Genomic DNA, 18637 nt, shown 5'->3' with positions numbered 1-18637 from the left:
TTGGCGGACCCCGATCCGTGAGGTCTGTCCGGTTTTTTCTGGCAATGGCTCTTAAATGATAGGTTTCGACTGGTCATCCTAAACAAAATAAGACAACAGTTTCTATCAAAGGCTTAACGATTATACCACATCAAGATTAAAAGTTGGAAGGTATAAATTCTCTCATTTCTGACAATCAGTTGTGGTTATTTGGGCTGGAAGTATCAATTTGCAGAGAAGGTCATGAGTTTAAATCTTAGTCTGTCCAACACAGGCCTGCAACAAATTCAGATTACAAGCCACCCCGTTCAGACTGAATATTGTTCCAGTTCTAAACCCTCACGGTTTACAGGTAACTCTCAATAATGGTACAGGCAACATGAGATGTAACTTAACAAGTCTACATTTGTCTCACACAAGAGCAACAAGATCAAAAAAATTTACAAATTTCCTACTTATCATAAAAACTAGATCAAGGACCACGTAAAAGGAGTTACTGTTAACTTGATTATCCTGTGCATGTACCCAAAGAGGATTTTATTGAGAACTCTCAAAACAACTCAACAAGAGCAAACTGTGAAGTGCAATAAATGCTCTTTATTTCTACAGCAAAAGAATGTTTATCTATGACCATGGTGAAGAGTTGCAGTTGTGTGCAGCTGTAGTAACAGTAAAATTCAATTGTTTCAGTTACAGTATATTTTTGAATTTGTATGAAAGGCATATCTCCTACTCTTTACACTATGGATCGATAAAAGACATTTTGTTCGCTGAATGACAAGAAAAGACCAACATGCCAACTTGCCACGAGCAGGCTCTGTTAGGACTAACTGGTTGAAAGATTGGCACGTGCGAGTTTAATTCTATTAAAAGTTATGATTTGACACCACTCTCACTATCTGGAACTACAACTATTTTGAATAATTTGCTGTTCACCTTAGAATTTCAAGATAGCCAGGGCCTTATCTTGTGTCATTAGTCAACACTTCTCCCCAGTAATGGGTGCTTAAACCAAAAGTAACGTTCCTTTTCTTTTTGATTATTAACATGAACTTGACATGTCATTTAAAACAAGGAACTAAAATAAATCTGTATTTAGCACCCAAGCAAGCGTTGAAATATTTCCAAAAACTACTTAAACCATGAGTCATTTCTTTATCTTTCCTCTCCCCAATGCTACGCTTTCTCTATGCTGCCTTCTGTCACTAAAAAACAATCTTTGATTGGTGATGTCAATGAATGTTGGATTACTTGGTTTCTGACAAAGAGAACCAGAATTGTGATTGGCTGAGTCACTAGCCCAGAGAATGTAGCAAGACGGGAACCCCAATAATGGCTGCAAAGTGACTGCAAACATGATCTACAAGATCAGTCACATTTTCTGCCTGCCATAGCTGTCTCCTTACTGCAGTAACTAGAGCACACTTTGTGTCTTCAACATATGCTAAACTAGCTGTACCAAGCCCTGAAGGGGTTGGCTGCCTGCTGATACAAAAATTTAGTGAGTGGTACTCTACGACCGAAAGAGACCAAGTTAATAATGCAACATGGCTTTGCTCTCTAACACGCTCAATTGTTGGAAAATTGTTAATCTATTTGCAGTTCGCAGATGTAATCATTTGCATTAAACAGTTTCCACGTATACAAAAAAAAACAAGAACATATGGAGTGGACAGCATCAAATACCCCCCCCCCCCCCGCCCCCCTCAAAAACCTTTTGCAAATACAGCAGACAAGGACAATGATGGCAACAATGATCCAAATGCAATGCATCCTACAACGATACCCCACGATGCACTCTCTGAGAGGCCTGATCCACTAGCACCAGTAGAAGGAGCTTCTCTTTTATCCTCAGTTGTTGTTTCTTTAGATTCGGTGGTTGGAGGAGTCGCTGCAGAACAAAATTGAAATCATTGATCCTAAAAAATCACAGATGTAACTACATTGTATTTCCAGTATTAGACTCTCCTTGTCTGTGACCTCGCACTGGCAATTGTACAGTAAATGTCAGCATTTAAACCATTGGTTTACACAACATAACAGACACATCGGTGTAACTAATGGCCTGAACAAGAGGAGTAAAAAACCAAAAGGTCACTGAACATTATGATAACTCGTTATGATAATTTAGAACTTGGTAAAATTGAAGTTTGAGTATCTACCGGTATGTCAAGGGGAAACTATTGTAGGTCTGGGCCAACCATGTGATGACATAACATCTCAAACCTGCTGACATACAAGGAATTCCATTTTCAATCCAATTTTGTCATCAATAAAAATAATACAGTAGCTTTCCTTCATTTCCGATATTAAATTTCTTTGATCATATTTCCACAAATAGGCGAGGGTTATAACATTTCTCTCTGATTAAGCTACACAAATTTCAACTTACATGTAACCGTCACTGGAAACAAACTGAAGACAAAACTCGGATCACTCATTTAAATCAAAATAAGAACTATTCAAGAGCGACGCAAAAACAATGATTGCCATTCTCATTTAAATTTGCGATCTGTTTCGATCCGGTCCGAGTTTTGTACCTGCCCCTTTCTTACTACCATCTCACGATGGATAAACATTATTGACTTCACAATCATAATTGACTGTCAGTGGTGATTCCAGAAATGTGTAATGAAAGACGACGAGTGGTTCGCGATCGGTTGAATGTTTCCTGGTAGCACCGCGTTAACCTGCACGTGGGTTATACAAGCGGGCTTCCCAACTTCGCAAAGCCTGCCTGCAGAATCAACGGGGGCCTTGTTGCTTTTAGGAACTCGTCGTGCTAAGCAGGTAAAAAACGCAGTGCTTTCGCGTATTTATAATGGATTTGTTATTGTGAGTTTATTCCATATAAGCTCTTTGTCTGGTGCCTTAAGCGTATTTGCATCCCCCGTCAACGAAACTGCCAGTATAAATTGAATTTAGTTTTCTTTTCTTTGGCAGAAGACGACTCATTCTTATGAAAATCTTCGCGTTCAACTAGTCAGATTCAATCTGCACTCAATCTCGTTCCCAGAGCCCAAGTGTCTTTTAGTCGGCGCTGACCAAAAGACACGTGGGCTCTGGGAACGAGGTTGCCATGTTTTAAACCAAGGCACGCATGCGCCATGAAACAGGAACTCATAAAATCTTGGAGTCTGGAATTGGTTATTCCAGAGCCCCGTGTCCTGGCACTGACCAAAAGACACGTGGGCTCTGGGAACGAGATTGATCTGCACTCAGCTTGTTTGCATAACATGACTGAGGTGCGATGAGCTCGTCATTTGACAAATCCCTGAGACAAAGTTGGGAAAACGCTCCTGCCAGGTGTAACTTTTCTTTAACTATTATCACAAACATATCGACATTAAAGGCTAGTTTTCACTAGAACATAAGCACAAGCACAAGCATAAGCATAAGCACAAGTGAAAACAGCCACGACATAAACATAAGCAGAAGCAGAAACATAAGAACGAACCCACTTATTTGTCTTGTGCAGTTTTCACTAGTGACGCGCTCGACATAAGCATAAGCATAAGCACAAGAAAAACGAACAGTTCCGTTTTTCTTGTGCTTATGCTTATGCTTATGTCGAGCGCGTTACTAGTGAAAACTGCACAAGACAAATGAGTGGGTTCGTTCTTCTTATGTTTCCGCTTATGCTTATGTTTATGTCGCGGCTGTTTTCACTTGTGCTTATGCTTATGCTTGTGCTTGTGCTTATGCTCTAGTGAAAACCAGCCTTAATCAACACTTTAACATACTTACACTTCGTTGTTGTTGTTGATGGTGAGAGTGTAACAGGTTCAGTAGTTGGATTCACATCCAGGAAACGGTCAACCGTGAATGAACCAAGTTTGCCATCGTTCATTTCATCAATCAGTGGTTTCAAAGGATCACTGACTGATGGTCCAAATTCAAGCTCCACAACAGCATACACACTACCAGATCTACAAGTCAAAAATAATTAACATCAATAAATTATATGGTCGCATACACATGCTCATGAACCTAGGGTGGTTTTAACTGGTTATAACGGTTCAGCAAATAAGTTTCCAAATAAAAGCTCTACAGTAACAAAAACGCCACTGGAACAACAATTTACAGGTAATATTTAATCAACACATACATGTAACTGCACCGAGTTTAAAGACCTGACTCTCTCACGCTTTAAGCTATTATTCGAAGAGCACCACGTACCTATCCAATTGGCGGTATTCATGAAATACGTTTTTTGCACTTTCTCAAGCAGATAAATGTGGTAAAGTTGTTGTGTAAAATATGTTAGTCAGTGCAATTACCTGAATTCTTCAACATCCACTCGATACAGCTGTTTTTCAGGATTGTAGGCATAAGCACTCCAGATCTAAAGGCAACCAAAGGGAAAGTCAGTATGTTTAAAAGGAAAGTGAAATTCACAACAAGACTGAGTACAACAAAATAAATGTCTAGAAGACAACAACGAACAGTTTAAAATCAGTTGATTAAAGAAATAAGCGAGAAGAAACTACGACATTTCGAAGACATCTTGGTTTCAGTATCAAGTGAAGAAAATAACAAAAGAGACCAGACCCCTTAATAAAAAGGTACTACATAGGAAAAACAAAAATACAGAAACCATTTACGTGGCAAAAGTAGGGGCAACATTAGAAAAAACATTCCAAAAATCAAGCATCAATTAAAATGTTTTAAAAGGCGCAAAATTAAAAAAAAAAAAATAAAGGCACCATTTACAAAAATAAGGCTATACACCATGACTTTCAAGGCGTATAAATTTACTGCCCATGTTTAATGCATAAAATTGACATAACTTACTGCTGATAACAGTTTTGATTCTAAATCCTTAAACCCAACTGATGCTTGATTTACAAAGGGTTGCTGGTAGTCTATTCCTTGTATAGTAATTCCAGCTCTCTCCGTTTTGCAATCACTGCCTATAAAAAAAAAGTTCACCGATTTAGTTTCATCGAAAACCCAGGCCACTAGCTAGTTTTATTTTCCTTTTTCTCCACTTGATTTTGCTGCCTAGAATACAACCTGCTCGTATTAAAAACCTTAGACCAGACTAGAACTCCCCCCACAGCGTGGGGGGGGTTTATGGTGATGTAATCAGGGACTTTTAATAGGTCTTATTATTGATTAAGACACATGCTCAAAATTCATTACCTACCTACCTACCTACCTACCTACCTATATGAACAGAAAAGTGTCAACTGTCAGCTGGGTTACTTGTAAGTGTCTAAGAGATATTCTGTTACCGTCTGAAGTCTGAATTTTATAGTGAAGAATTATTATTGGTTATGCTCAGTCTGTTAGTTTTTGACAACTTAATTTTAATAAGAATACTTTCCAAACAACTAAAAATAATAATTTAGAATAGTTTTCTTTGAAACTTCATGTAAACTGATTTGTGTAAATGATTTTATTTCTATGTATGCCTCAAGTACAGAATGTTTAGAATACTTACATCTTATGTTAACTATACCAATGGCAGTAGCATTATCACCATAACCATTAGTTGCTGTACATATGTATGATCCTGCATCCTCCCTCTGTACATCAGCCAGATGAAGCAAGTAACCAGAGGCATTGAACTGGCTTGCTGGGATGCCAGCTTTTGTCCAGGTGATCTTTGGATGTGGATCACCAGATGCATTGCATTTGAGTGTATGGTTCCGTACAGAACTTGAACTAAGACTAAGTTGAACCTCACGGGTGGGGACAGTAGTTATTTTTGGAGGCACTAGGAAATAAACACATACATGTATGCATGTTAGGAAAAAGAAAAGTTATAAGTTATAAATTAGAAAACACCTTACAAGAATGCACACACTGAAAGCTGTATTTCTACAACTCTGTACTTGCAAACACAGATTGGAAAGCCATGAAAACAAATATCAAGGCTTTGGTTTCCACAGAATTTCTCTTGTTTCTATAACTACAGTATACCGTAATAGAAAGAAATGTGAAAAATGTTCATATAAAATGTAACCAGTTTTTAATTACAGGACTAAGCAAATAACTTCATAGTGATTGGCTGAATACAAGCAAATTGATTGTTAATATTTAACATGGTGCTACTGCCAATTCAAGCAGGCGCATTAATGGGTAAACATTATATTTATGAGCAACCAGTGATTCATGAAGGCAACCAGATTTACAGGTTTGGATGTCCAGCATTTCAAAATAGGGACAACTAGGATTAATTTTTAATTTCAAGCATGCACTGTGTAATAAATGAACAATCATGTGAAAGCTGTTGATACCACTCCTACAGTTACATGTATATTTGAAAATTCTTTCAGAGTTTATACAAACCAACTTTGCTTTTGGCTCAATAATACTCATTGTTGGAAAACATTCAAGGACTGTCAAAGGATTTAGAAGGGATTACAAGGTCTTTACAAGGATGGATGGAGGGCTCCCAAGACTTTTCAGACTCTACCCAAACTTCAAGGACTTTTCAAGACAGTGCAAACCCAGTAAGAATAAGATGACCATGAAAAATACATTGTTTTCTAGTTAAGACATCCCGACAAAATGTTTCACTTTCCATTGGCTGTGTTTAATATAACTGTGCTTTATATACATGCATCTTCAAGCTATGTCAAGTGACTCTGACATTGAAATTGGTCTTCATCACAACATCATCAAACACCTAAATGGCTTCTAGAGTGAGGGCGCTCTGATGCAAAATGGCAATCACAGGTAAGGCTCATTCCGAATTATTTATTTGTTAACATTATTGTCAATACAGTGAAAGATCTTGTACGCAGACACCCTTGGGATGCCAGGGTGTCCATTACTGGACTTGGCCACTTACGAAAATGGTTCTTGTAAGCGGCCCTTAAAGGTGTAAGAGATAGATGGCTGGGTTGACCGGCTATTAATAAACACTAATGCAAAAAATGCCACCACCTGACACTAGAACAGATCAACAGCCCACAGTAAATACAGGGAATGGTTAGGAAACCTGGGAGTTCTTTGTTGTATGTTTTTGTTTGCTATTTTGGTGGTTGACCCTGCTCAAAACCTGGCAAAATACAAAAGGTGGTTATGCGTACACATACAACTAACCAATAGAAGCATTGCCATTATCTCATCCATGGAGAGTCAATGTGCATAAAATAAAAGAGGTGCAGGGCCAAGGACCATCCAACATAAATCTTAGCCTGTTTGTTTGCTTCTTTGATGTTTACCGGGTTTCTTAACCAGTTCCCTCTATTAACTATGAACAGCCTCACTATTCTCTTCTGTAGCCACTTGGGCTGGAGTCCCCCAAAGCTTATCCTAGACATTGTTATTACAACTGCCATATATATATTCAGTAGGTTTGCTGAGTTTGGAAAACCCTTCCTAATTACTATAACAATATATTTAACAGTCATCCAAAGCAATTTGCTTTGACAAACAGTATGCACCCCAGGACTTTTTTAACCTCAGAATCAGCCTTTAATGTTCATACCCTTCAACAAATTAATAAACAAAAAATAAAAATAAATCGGTAAAATTGGGTTGACACGAGTGTTTTTAGAAGCAGTTTTGATGAGAGTATTAAACAGGACTAACTTTACAGCATGGCCAGTATGATTAACTGTCACTGGAAATTTGTGACAATGTATTAGGCACTTCCTTGTGTGGTAAGGGTTTAACAAAAATAAAATTGCAAAGAATTTACAGACATGCACTCGTTAGCACTCTTGTCCTTCCATATTGCATACCAAGATCTACATGTAAAAGTTTTAAGAGGTCTTTAAACATTTGAAATCAATGCAAATGTAAGTGTACATGTTAAGAAACATGAAGCCTTCTACATGTGTACACAATGTCCTGTACTAATAAGGCCAAATGTTAACACTGACATTGGCAAAAGTTTGCTTAAAAACACAATCATTTGCTGCATCAGTGGAGATTCCAGCTTTAACATCTACTTGGTAAGGCGGCATTAGACTTACTTGGATTCACATCAAGTTTACTGTCAACCTCAAATGAACCAAGTTTTCCATTGACCATTTCATCCCTCAGTGGCTTCAAAGGGTCATTGACTGATGGTCCAAATGCAAGTTCAACAATAGCATATACATGTACACTTCCATCCCTATAATGTAAAAACAGTAACTTAATATCAATTAATCATAGGTTCACATAAATGCACACATGTTCATGAACCTAAGGAATGATCTGCTGTACATGTACAATAACAGCATGCTTAAATGTACATGTATAACTTGGTACAGCTAAGTCGAAATACTCAATAAACCAATTAGCCCGGCCTGGTCAAGTCACAAAGGTTTTCAGTACAGTGTGCGCAGCATTATTATTGGAGGTGGCAACCATCATTTTCTTAAGAATCAGACAAATAGTCAAGTACATCTGGAATGGTTGCAGGCCAGGATCATGAAGGACAGAGCTAGACGGTGACTTTCGCCAGAAGCTGAAGCTGACTACATTTACTTTACCAACTATCTAAAGATCAGAACACCTAATAATAATATGCAAGTTTGCATTTTGTTAAAAGGTCCTCTACACACTTTCTTCCACAATTTTTCTGTTAGACAGTGCAATTACCCGAATTCTTCAACATCAACTCTGTGCAGTTGTTTTCCAGGATTGTCAGCATAAGCACCCCAAATCTAAGGACAACAAACACAAGGGAAAACTTTTAACATAATAAAATTCAAGGATAAAATTGATGCTTCCCTTATGAAGGACTTCAAGAAGCCTTTTGCAAAAAAAAAATGCGAAATTTTAAACAAACTAATAGGCCAATAACGCCAAAAATTGTAGGAAAGCCTTCCCTTCATTTTATAAAGTCAAGAATTGCATGAAAGTGTTCTAACGTGCTAAAAACCAAAACATTGTCTGTACAGAGAGCTACAACAAGGGTACAGTACTTTAACTGTTATTGCAGTTGAGTCTGCAATCAGCTATTCCTTTGTTTAAAGAGGCATACAAACAAGACAAAAAAGGCCAAAACAAAGCAGAATTGACCCTCGCACTTTGTTTGTATGTAAAGACTGCTGATTAACAACTGCAATAGCAGCTCTATAAATTATGATAATTATGGAACAACTTTTGGTAGTGAGATCTTGGCCACACATGTACAGGTACACGCATGTACAGAAAAGATACTCAGCAGATTAGGTCTCTTCATTCCCGAGTCTGACATACAATACTCTTCCTATATGAAAAAGCCTTAGGACTTGTAATTGTCACTAAAAAAATCTCGGTCTTAATGTACTTTTCAGGCTTCTTATGAGTGGACCTTTGGAAAAAACAGGTGTGGCAAACAGGGATAAACAAATCTTTACAGTGAATCTTAAGGTTGCCTTTCACTGGGGCATTAATAAGGTTAGCATATTTAAGCACGTGAGGACACCTGAACATAAGCATAACGACACACAGCTGTACGCAAGGGCAGAATAAACAGTATTCTCAATACCAGCTGGTTCTCATCAAATAAACTGAAGTTTGCAGAAGTGCAGGTCAAAGTAAGTTACTGTATGCTTGGTTGACCACTGTGTGCCTCTGCTAACCTTACAGAATACTGTTACTGGTGGGTATGCCTAGTATGTAGATTCAGCTACAGCCTGTATCCTCACAAACACAACTAAAACTTCTATGATTTTTTGTGTCAGTTACAAATTTACCAATAATATTTTCTGATTTTCCTTTTCACACTCCAAGATTTACACAATTTTCTGCCTCAACAAAATTTACATTCTTTCCATTTCTTTGTGATCTATCTTAAGTCCACCAGCTAGGGCTGGTTTGTGGATTTTACAAAATGTGCTATTTTCTGCTAACTTGATGATTTTGCAGCATATCATTATTTTGTACTTTTCACAACTGGGTTCAATCCTGGACATTACCCCAATTACTTATGGCAATGCTCACACTTGTGCTTATGTGCTATTCTCCTGCATTTAATTCCCAGGTGGCCTGATCAGTATCTTTGGATGATTATAACTTTAATAGATCTCACAGAAACTAAATATCCCCAACAACTTCACAACAAAAAGGAATTTGGGTTTTCTTTTGTTCTGCCACTGAAAAAGGCCTAGCCATGTTATTTACTTTTATCCCTAAATTTGAGGGAGGCGCGGTGGCCTCATGGTTAGTGCACTCCTCTCCGGATCCAGCGGTCCGGGTTCGAGCCCTGGCCGGGGACATTGTGTTGTGTTCTTGGGCAAGACACTTTACTCTCACAGTGCCTCTCTTCACCCAGGTGTATAAATGGGTACCGGCGAACTTAATGCTGGGGGTAACCCTGCGATGGACTAGCATCCCATCCAGGGGGGAGTAGAAATACTCCTAGTCGCTTCATGCTACAGAAGCCGGGATAAGCTCCGGCCTGATAGGCCACTTGGCTCGTACGCAGACTTTACCTTACCTTATCTCCATTTTAGTTTAGTTTGACTCACAAACCTAGTGTGTACACCTGAACCTTCAAGGCATATACATTTGGTCCCAGTCATTAAATGCATGTTTAAAATAACTTACTGCTGACAACAATGATGATTCTAAATCCTTGAACTCCTTTGATACTTCATTTGCAAAGGGATCCTTGTAGGTCAAATCTCGTATTCTAATTCCAACTCTCTCAGTTTTGCAATCAGTGCCTTTTAAATAATAAACAAACATACATCAGCATGTCGAATACAAGAAAGAGATGCACATGTGCTGTAAACCAGGGCTGTGATTAGGGATCAGGAATGCATCAACTATAGCTGTATGAGTTTGAACCCTGCCTAATTTGATAAAAAAAAAAACCAAAACAAATTGGACTGCGAAAAGTACAATAACAAAAACCAAATATAAAAAACCAAGAAATATATTATTACATTTTAAATAAAAATAATTCCAACTTCCATTAAAGGCTGTGGTCCATGAAAAATTACATAGAGCCAAAAGATTCCTACCATGAAATCCTGGGTGCCCAAGACTTAAAAGCTCATATGAAAAAAGTAAGTTTTTCCAGTCGCCCAAAGGCAAAAGTTCAGGTAGTCCAAGGCCTACATGGTCTTGGACTACCTGAACATTAAACATCAATCCATTAGTCAGAATGATAAGCAACATCTTTGAATCAATGTTTTCTCAGATGAATTAGGTTTTCTGTTTTCAAAGTGAAATCAATTCATGAGATTTATTGCAAAGCTTCTTCCATGTCACCTACACATAAAATTAATTGATTTAAACTTGAAACCGACACTCAGTTAACTAGTCAGGAGCTTGCCCTGGTATAGCAGCATCTGCACATGGTATGATTACCTCATAAAACAAAGTGATAAATTTATTCACAAACTGAAAAGTACCAACATTGGCTGTGGAGTTACTAGTTAGGGGCAGTCTATGTTTTATATTGACAAATTAAGAATTTGTGTAGACTGGCTATTGAAAACAAAGAAGAAATATCAGTTGACAATGTCTGGTAGTTTATGCTGTTCTTGGCTACTCTGTCATTATGCTCAGTCTGTTAGTTTTATGTAATAAGAATACTTTCCAACCATGTGGAAAGGATTAACTCAAAACAGTACATGTACATGTAAATGATACCATTTACATGTCTGCCTCAAGCACTGAAACTAATGTTATAATACTTACATCTTATGTTAACAATACCAATGGCAGTAACATTATCACCAAAACCATTACTCGCTGTACATATGTATGATCCTGCATCCTTCTCCTGCACATTAACAAGATGAAGCAGGTAACCAGAGGCATTGAACTGGCTTGCTGGGATGCCAGCTTTTGTCCAGGTGATCTTTGGATGTGGATCACCAGATGCATTGCATTTCAGTGTATGGTTCTGTACAGAGCTTGAACTAAGACTAAGTTGAACCTCACGGGTGGGGGCAGTAGTTATTTTTGGAGGCACTAGGAAATAAACACATACATGTATGCATGTTAGGAAGAAGAAAAGTTATAAATTATAAATTAGGAAACACCTTACCAGAATGTACCCACTGAAAGCTGTATTTCTACAACTCTATACTTGCAAACACAGATCACGATTGGAAAGCTATGAAAACAAATATCAAGGCTTTGGTTTCCACAGAATTTCTCTTGTTCCTATAACTACAGTATACCATAATAGGAAGAAATGTGAAAATTGTTCACAAAAATAACACCTGTTTTCTAATTTTAGGACTAAGAAAATTATGTCATATGAACTGATTGGCTGAAAACAAGCAAATTGATTGTTAATTTTTAACATGGTGCTACTCTTATTCAGGCAGGCACATTTAAATGGGTAATAATTATTTTTATGAACAACCAGTGATTCAAGAGGGCAACCAAACTTACAGGTTTGGATGTCAAGCATTTGAAATAGGGACTTTTAATTTCAAGGACTGTGTAATAAATGAACAATCATATGAAAGCTTGTGATACTACTCCTACAGTTACATGTACATATTTGAAAAGTCTTTCAGAGTTTTTAAATACGAACCAACTCTGCTTTTGGCTCAGTAATACTCACCGTTGGGAAAAATTCAAGGACTTTTCAAGGATTTACAATTTAGAACGACAATGACCAGAAAGTTATGAAAAGTTAAGCAAAGGCTTGTCCTACATTGTTTTGACAGGGAAGTGGCTGGTAGTAACACTAAACACTTAAAAATTTATAGTATTTTTTTGTCTTCTCTGGAATCATCTTGACTAGTAAATTATCTAAATCCTCTTCATATACTCTTCGAATATGCAAAGAAGCGGCAGACATTTCTTAACAACTGCTAGGCTACTCACTGTCTTCAGCAGAATAGGTAGTCATTATAGTGTAGCCAATAAGAGAACAGCCTTCGTGGGAGAACACTAGTAGATTCATACTAGATAGAAATGTAAAAAATGTTCACAAAAAATGCTATTTATTTTCTTATTAGCATATGACTGAGAAAATTACTTTTTTAAAATAAAGATTGGCTGAGAGCAGTTCAATTGATCGTCAATTTTTAATTTGCACTTTGGTGCTACTATAAATTTTAAAAGACAGATGCACTGTTTATTTTCTCAGTCATATAGTAATTAAACGTTCATATGAAAGCTTGCTATCCTACCCCTAATATTTTTTTTAAATTCTTTCACAATGTACCCATCCAGAGCTCTGGCAGTATTGAGTTAGTCTTAGAGAATTCTCAAACATCACTCAAGGAATATATCCTTATTTTGTACTCACATTCATATGATTACCTGCGTGAACAGGTGCAGATATATTTTTAAGGTGTCTATCTTCACATTCTGAACAATGTTGTGTTGATGTTTTGGATATTTTTGCAAATTCTAAGCTAAATTTTCATTCAGTTGTTTTTGTTAGAAGCTTTTTTAGTTCAATGTTTCATACCAAACTCTGTGAATTAACTGAAAAATGTTTTGGGGCCTGTCGATTACTCATTCACGTCACTGATTATTCATCCATGCCATTGATTACTCATCAACTAACTATTGATTACCAATCGGTTACTCATTGATTATATATATATATATATATATATATATATATATATATATATAATTATTATTCTGCATATCTATTACTATATCCTGCCATTTTTCTTTATTTCAACTGATTTTCCTGTTATAAATCTTACGTGACTGTCGCATTCAAATCTATATGTGTCCTTGAACCTAAATATGTTTGTGATCTAGTGCATGTCAAGGAAAAATCCGGCTACAACACGCAATCAAACAACTGTATAAAAAGAAAAAGTCTTTAGGAGATTGGGTATTTGTGGTACCAGCGCTGAGGACATGGAATAGACTGGAATTAAAAGTTAGGAATGAGGCAAACGAAGATCGTTTTAAGCAGCTGTTAAAGACATATTATTCTGAGTTCGCTTTCTATTAATGTCTATTAATTTTATTAAATTTCATTTATAAATTATTTTACCATAATTTTAAATTCTCAGTAGTCATTGAAAATTTATGACTGTTAGGATTAGTTTTATGATTTATTTCATGGTGTAAAGCACACTTGATCATTTTATGCAAGGTTGCGCTATATAATTTTTTAATATTAATAGTATAATAATATTATTAAAGCGAACAATTCGTGACAATAATAACAGGCAAAAGGAAATTGTACATGCGAGGTAAGACGGAGAAAATTACTTAATTTAATAGGATACCAAGACTTGTCTCTCTGCTATTACAGTGTATTGGCCATCTATGAGGACAGCGAAATTGCGAACAAGAATTACTTGTTTATATTTCTAGATTTTTGATTTGGAATGGTTTGGGTAACCATGAGATTATGTTAATGACTAAACAATGTTCTCAATGACTAAATATATAAAATAATATAAATAATGCTCGTGGAATCAACTGTTTGAGTGACCAACCGAGCACGTTCCATGCAGTGCAATCTTCTGTTCTGCAATTTGCCTTGCAGGAGGACACGGCACCGGGATTTACAAAATGGCGAAATCGGAAACTGCCATGCGTAACCATTGCATAGCACTCAATCATTACACAAAAAACTTTTCCCTTCATTGACGGAGGAAGCTGTCTTGAATCAGCAGTCTAAACAGGTTTTGGGAAGAACTCCAGCAGGAAAACAACTTTCTGGATGACTGCTTCAGGACATATGACGCGAGAGGAGGCAAATGAGCTGTTCGACCTTGTTGTTTTGCCGCATCAATAACAGCGCGCGTAACAGGGAAGTATCCTCCAAGTATATTCTGTCCAGGGTTTTCTTCAGAATTTTCTTCACTTTTGAACAAAGCTTACTGAGTACAGCACGCCACCGACAGAAAGTGCTTTTACACTGAATAATGGTGCTTTTGTAGCCAGACATGACTACGGGTGTAACCAATAGAAAGCTGTCATGATGCAGATCATATTGTGATCAGGCTAGACAATCTTTCATAACACTTGACACAATAAAGCATTCGAGGATCTCACTCAATCTCTGTGGGTGCCAAGCATAATTTGACAGCGTTCTAACATAGTTGAATACCATAATTAACTGTTTCCGAGGTTTGCAAGTCACGTTCCATAAACTGCATTTAACTGCTTGCGCCGTAAAGCTCTCATAATGCAATTAATGACTAATCGATGACTGAACATTCTTTTTCCTATCGACGACAGATTATCAAGGTGAGTGCCTTGACAATCTCTTGCAATAGATTATTCATCGAATACTAATTGATCATCGGCAATAATCAATAACTAATCAACTGATTACCCATCGCGGATTAGTTACTTCTGATATAACATATGAACACGGAACACAATCAGTGTACATCAATAATAAATTAACCAAAAGGAAAAGTGAAAAGCTCATGGTAATGTTGATGCAAATGAGGTCACAACTAAGGATAAAGTCAAGGGTTATCGATCTGTCAATGTGTTCCGCAATGGAAATACAAGGCCCATGGCGATCGGTACAGATCAAGCTTAGTGACCTTAATTAAGACTATTTTATAGACATCGTCCGTAAGTCATTGGTTGACTTGCCGCCGTGGAGAGGTTATTATAGCAAATGAGAGGCACAGTTTGAGGCACAGTTAGAGTTCAGCTGCATGCGAGTGAGTTGGATCCCACACGGGAAGACGTGGAAGATGAGAGTCCGATAAGCTATTCAGCAAAACTTAAGATTACGACAGACGACGATAAGAGAAAAGAAAAGTAATTTAAGTTAGTGTTTGTGTTCATCATAAATTTCAGCTGGAAGCTACAGTAGATGGACAGTTAGGAAAAGTCTTTGTATAGGAAATTGATCTGTTCGAGAAACAATAAGGCATTAATTGTACACGTGAACAGAACGGACTTTTTCATAATTTCCATGAGTGGCTGCTGCAGCCACAAGTAGAAATTAGAAAAAGTCCGATCTTTTCACAAGTACAATTAATCCCTTATTGTTTCGAGAGAAAAGATCAATTTCCTTTTAATACGGCAACCGTAAATACAAGTTTCTATCTGACATCTTTTCATTATAGAGGGTTGCTAAAATGAAGCCATGTTGTGATTGAATATTTTAGTTTTGTAACTTTGTTTTCTCAACACTTTTCGCCAAAGGTCTCCATAAAATAATTTCTTTCTTTCGCAAACGAGCCACAAAGACCAGCATGTCCCAAGTTTGCAACATGAAGTTCAATTTTATTGGCTTGAGAGCTGTCAAAACTCTGAACGCATGAGCGACTTTTTGATAAATGACCTACAGGAAAGGAAGTGCACATCGAAACGGTAAAAGCATTATTTCACTGACAAAACTCGCATGAAAACATAATTTTGGTGTTTTTGCTTACTGCTGCTTCTTCATAAGAAGCTTTTCGTTTGTCTGAGACAGAAAATGTGGAAGTTTTGTTCGATCCATTGCTCAAGTGTGACCAATACAATTAAAATTTAATTGTTCAGCTATCAATACAATTTGGGATAAATTGGTCTGCTTCCAACCAATCAGAAGCAAGTATTTATGGTAGCAGTAATATTATTAGTGTTACAAGCATCCCCAATACTTGCAAAGTAAACAAAACTTTCAAACATTTCCCCGTAGCTACGTACTTAATTATGCCTATGACTTCTTTAATTATTGTTTGCAAATGAGCAACAGTCATCAACAGAGCAAGACTCACAAGATTGTATGCATAATTAAATTTCGGTTTACACGCAATATATGTAGTTATCTAGTTTTACATACAGTGAAACCCCGCTATACGGACACCCGCTTAATACGGACACCCGCTTATAACGGACAGTTTTCTTTGTCCCAACAACTAAAAAGGTCATATATTTTCTCTTAAATTAGCCCGCTTAATACGGACACCCGGATAATGCGGACACTTAATCATGTCCCTTTGGTGTCCGTATTAACGGGGTTCCACTGTACTGCCATGCACTGGTGTACCAGAAACGGAATTCAGCTGTTGAGAACTCGCTACCAACCTTTCACGTCAACAGTTACTCGAAAAGATTCCTCGAGAAATGCACCACCACTGGCCTGATAATCTATCGCGAGAGTGTAAATGTATTCATCATTTCTTTGGACGTTGAAAATCCTCAGCTCTTGATTAGCACGGGCGTCATACTTTTTCTTATCTTTGAAGGGCGCGACCATAGTAAACCCTCCTTCAGAGGCGCCTCGTGATGCTATTTGGTCTACCTGAAGACTGTCAGGTCTCTGTCACGTGAAAGCAAAGCTGATGATAGTTTCGCCAGCATTAGTACCGCAATTATTCCATTTGAGAGACACTGCATTGCTGTTGACTCCTAGCACCACGATTTTAGGATCGTCAGGTTTGACTTGACACACGATCGCTGATTCTGAAATCACATCACACAGAAAACAACATCCTCATTGGAAGTTAGGCGCCAATTTCAACTGTATCTAGCATTGAATTGTCTGAAAAAACGAACATTTGAACCTTCAGCTTGATGATTTTCAGTTTGAACGCCATTGGCATAAGCTTACCAGATTGCTGCAGTGCTCCAAAAACCCAAAACATGGACAACATGCATCGAGTAACACAAACACGAAAAGCATTCATTTTCTTTAAAATAGCTCAAAATTGAACTAGGTCTTCCTTTAGATGAAAAATTCAAGCTAAAAACCATTCAACAACAAAGACTGTTCGACGCCAAGCGAACAAGAAACATTGTAATGGTTCCCAGTCTTTTAGCGTGCAGTGCTCCTGAAGCCTGGAACCCAAAGAAGATTTTGGACTAAAAGTATGATGGAACCCTGAAATGGGCAATTGCTGGTTTTCAGTGTCACGCAATTCAAAATAGACCAAAATAAAAATCAAAACATGTCAATAGATAACGTCCAGAATCTAGGAAATGAAAGAAGGTAAATATGCAAAGACTCTCGCCCAAATTCTGGTCACAGCAATTTTTCTTATGCGAGATACGTGGAGAAATTTTTTACCCAAATTTATAGAGATTTGTATGGAGACGCCATGCTGGTGCCCATCCGTATGGGCACCAACATGGCGGCCGGAAACCAACAGAAACATCTGTCAATGAGTTTTGCTACAAAAGCGTGAATTTATCCCTCGAGGAACTCGAAAACATTAAAATAATACTTTTTCTAAGACATGAACTGTTCAGATAGCCAAGTTCCCCGAAATAAGTCACTTTTTTTAACCATCATGACAGCTCTCTAGGCCGTCATATAAATGCCGCGTCACCCAAAAGCTTAGAAATTCAAGCGTAGTGTATCACAAAACCAAGAACTCATTCGAAGCGAAAATTTGTATGAATATTAGTTTTCAGCTGCTCTTATACATCATTTAAGTAAAATCTCAGGAAGATCAATAGTTTTGTAGTTCGAATTTTAGTGACGTCATGTGAAAACCGGCTATATTAAAACAGACCGATACAACCTAGGATGATTTGTTAAAGATGTCCTTTATTTCGGCTGGTAAAACCAGTCTTCTTCAGGTACAATGAGAATTTTACATTGGCAGGGGTATTTGTGTAATATATTTACGTAATACCAGAAAGGAACAGTTTTAGTCCATGGGCCAGGACCCCAAGAAATAACATTTCGGTACCACTCAGGGGGAGTAATGCTACCATATATTTTTGAAAACTGCAATTACTCTAGTTTCATATTATGTATGATAGCAATGCTAAATGAGTAGCTTAATAGGATTTATCACGTGACAAAGTGATGTAACTCATTTCTACAGAATCATCAGGATACAAGCAATGACTGCTTAAAAGTAGTATTTCCCTG

At 37.4% G+C, this 18637-nt stretch overlaps 1 pseudogene across 1 annotated transcript; it reads right to left on the bottom strand.

Moving 5' to 3' along the window:
• Nucleotides 1-561: 561 nt before the first annotated feature.
• LOC149109451 (uncharacterized) lies at nucleotides 562-17545 on the bottom strand (annotated as a pseudogene). Its single transcript, XR_016208634.1, has 11 exons — nucleotides 17369-17545; nucleotides 16843-17220; nucleotides 11563-11838; nucleotides 10462-10580; nucleotides 8527-8591; nucleotides 7914-8056; nucleotides 5426-5701; nucleotides 4774-4892; nucleotides 4260-4324; nucleotides 3727-3908; nucleotides 562-1870 (listed from the first exon to the last, which is right to left on the bottom strand). The product of XR_016208634.1 is annotated as an uncharacterized LOC149109451 (transcript).
• Between the last annotated feature and the right edge of the window lie 1092 nt (nucleotides 17546-18637).

The sequence above is a fragment of the Orbicella faveolata genome, unplaced genomic scaffold, assembly GCF_042242905.1.
Source record: "Orbicella faveolata isolate gen_17 unplaced genomic scaffold, um_ofav_v1 contig_25, whole genome shotgun sequence".
Classification (NCBI taxonomy): Eukaryota; Metazoa; Cnidaria; class Anthozoa; order Scleractinia; family Merulinidae; genus Orbicella; species Orbicella faveolata.
This window is presented reverse-complemented; position numbering and strand designations above follow the sequence as displayed.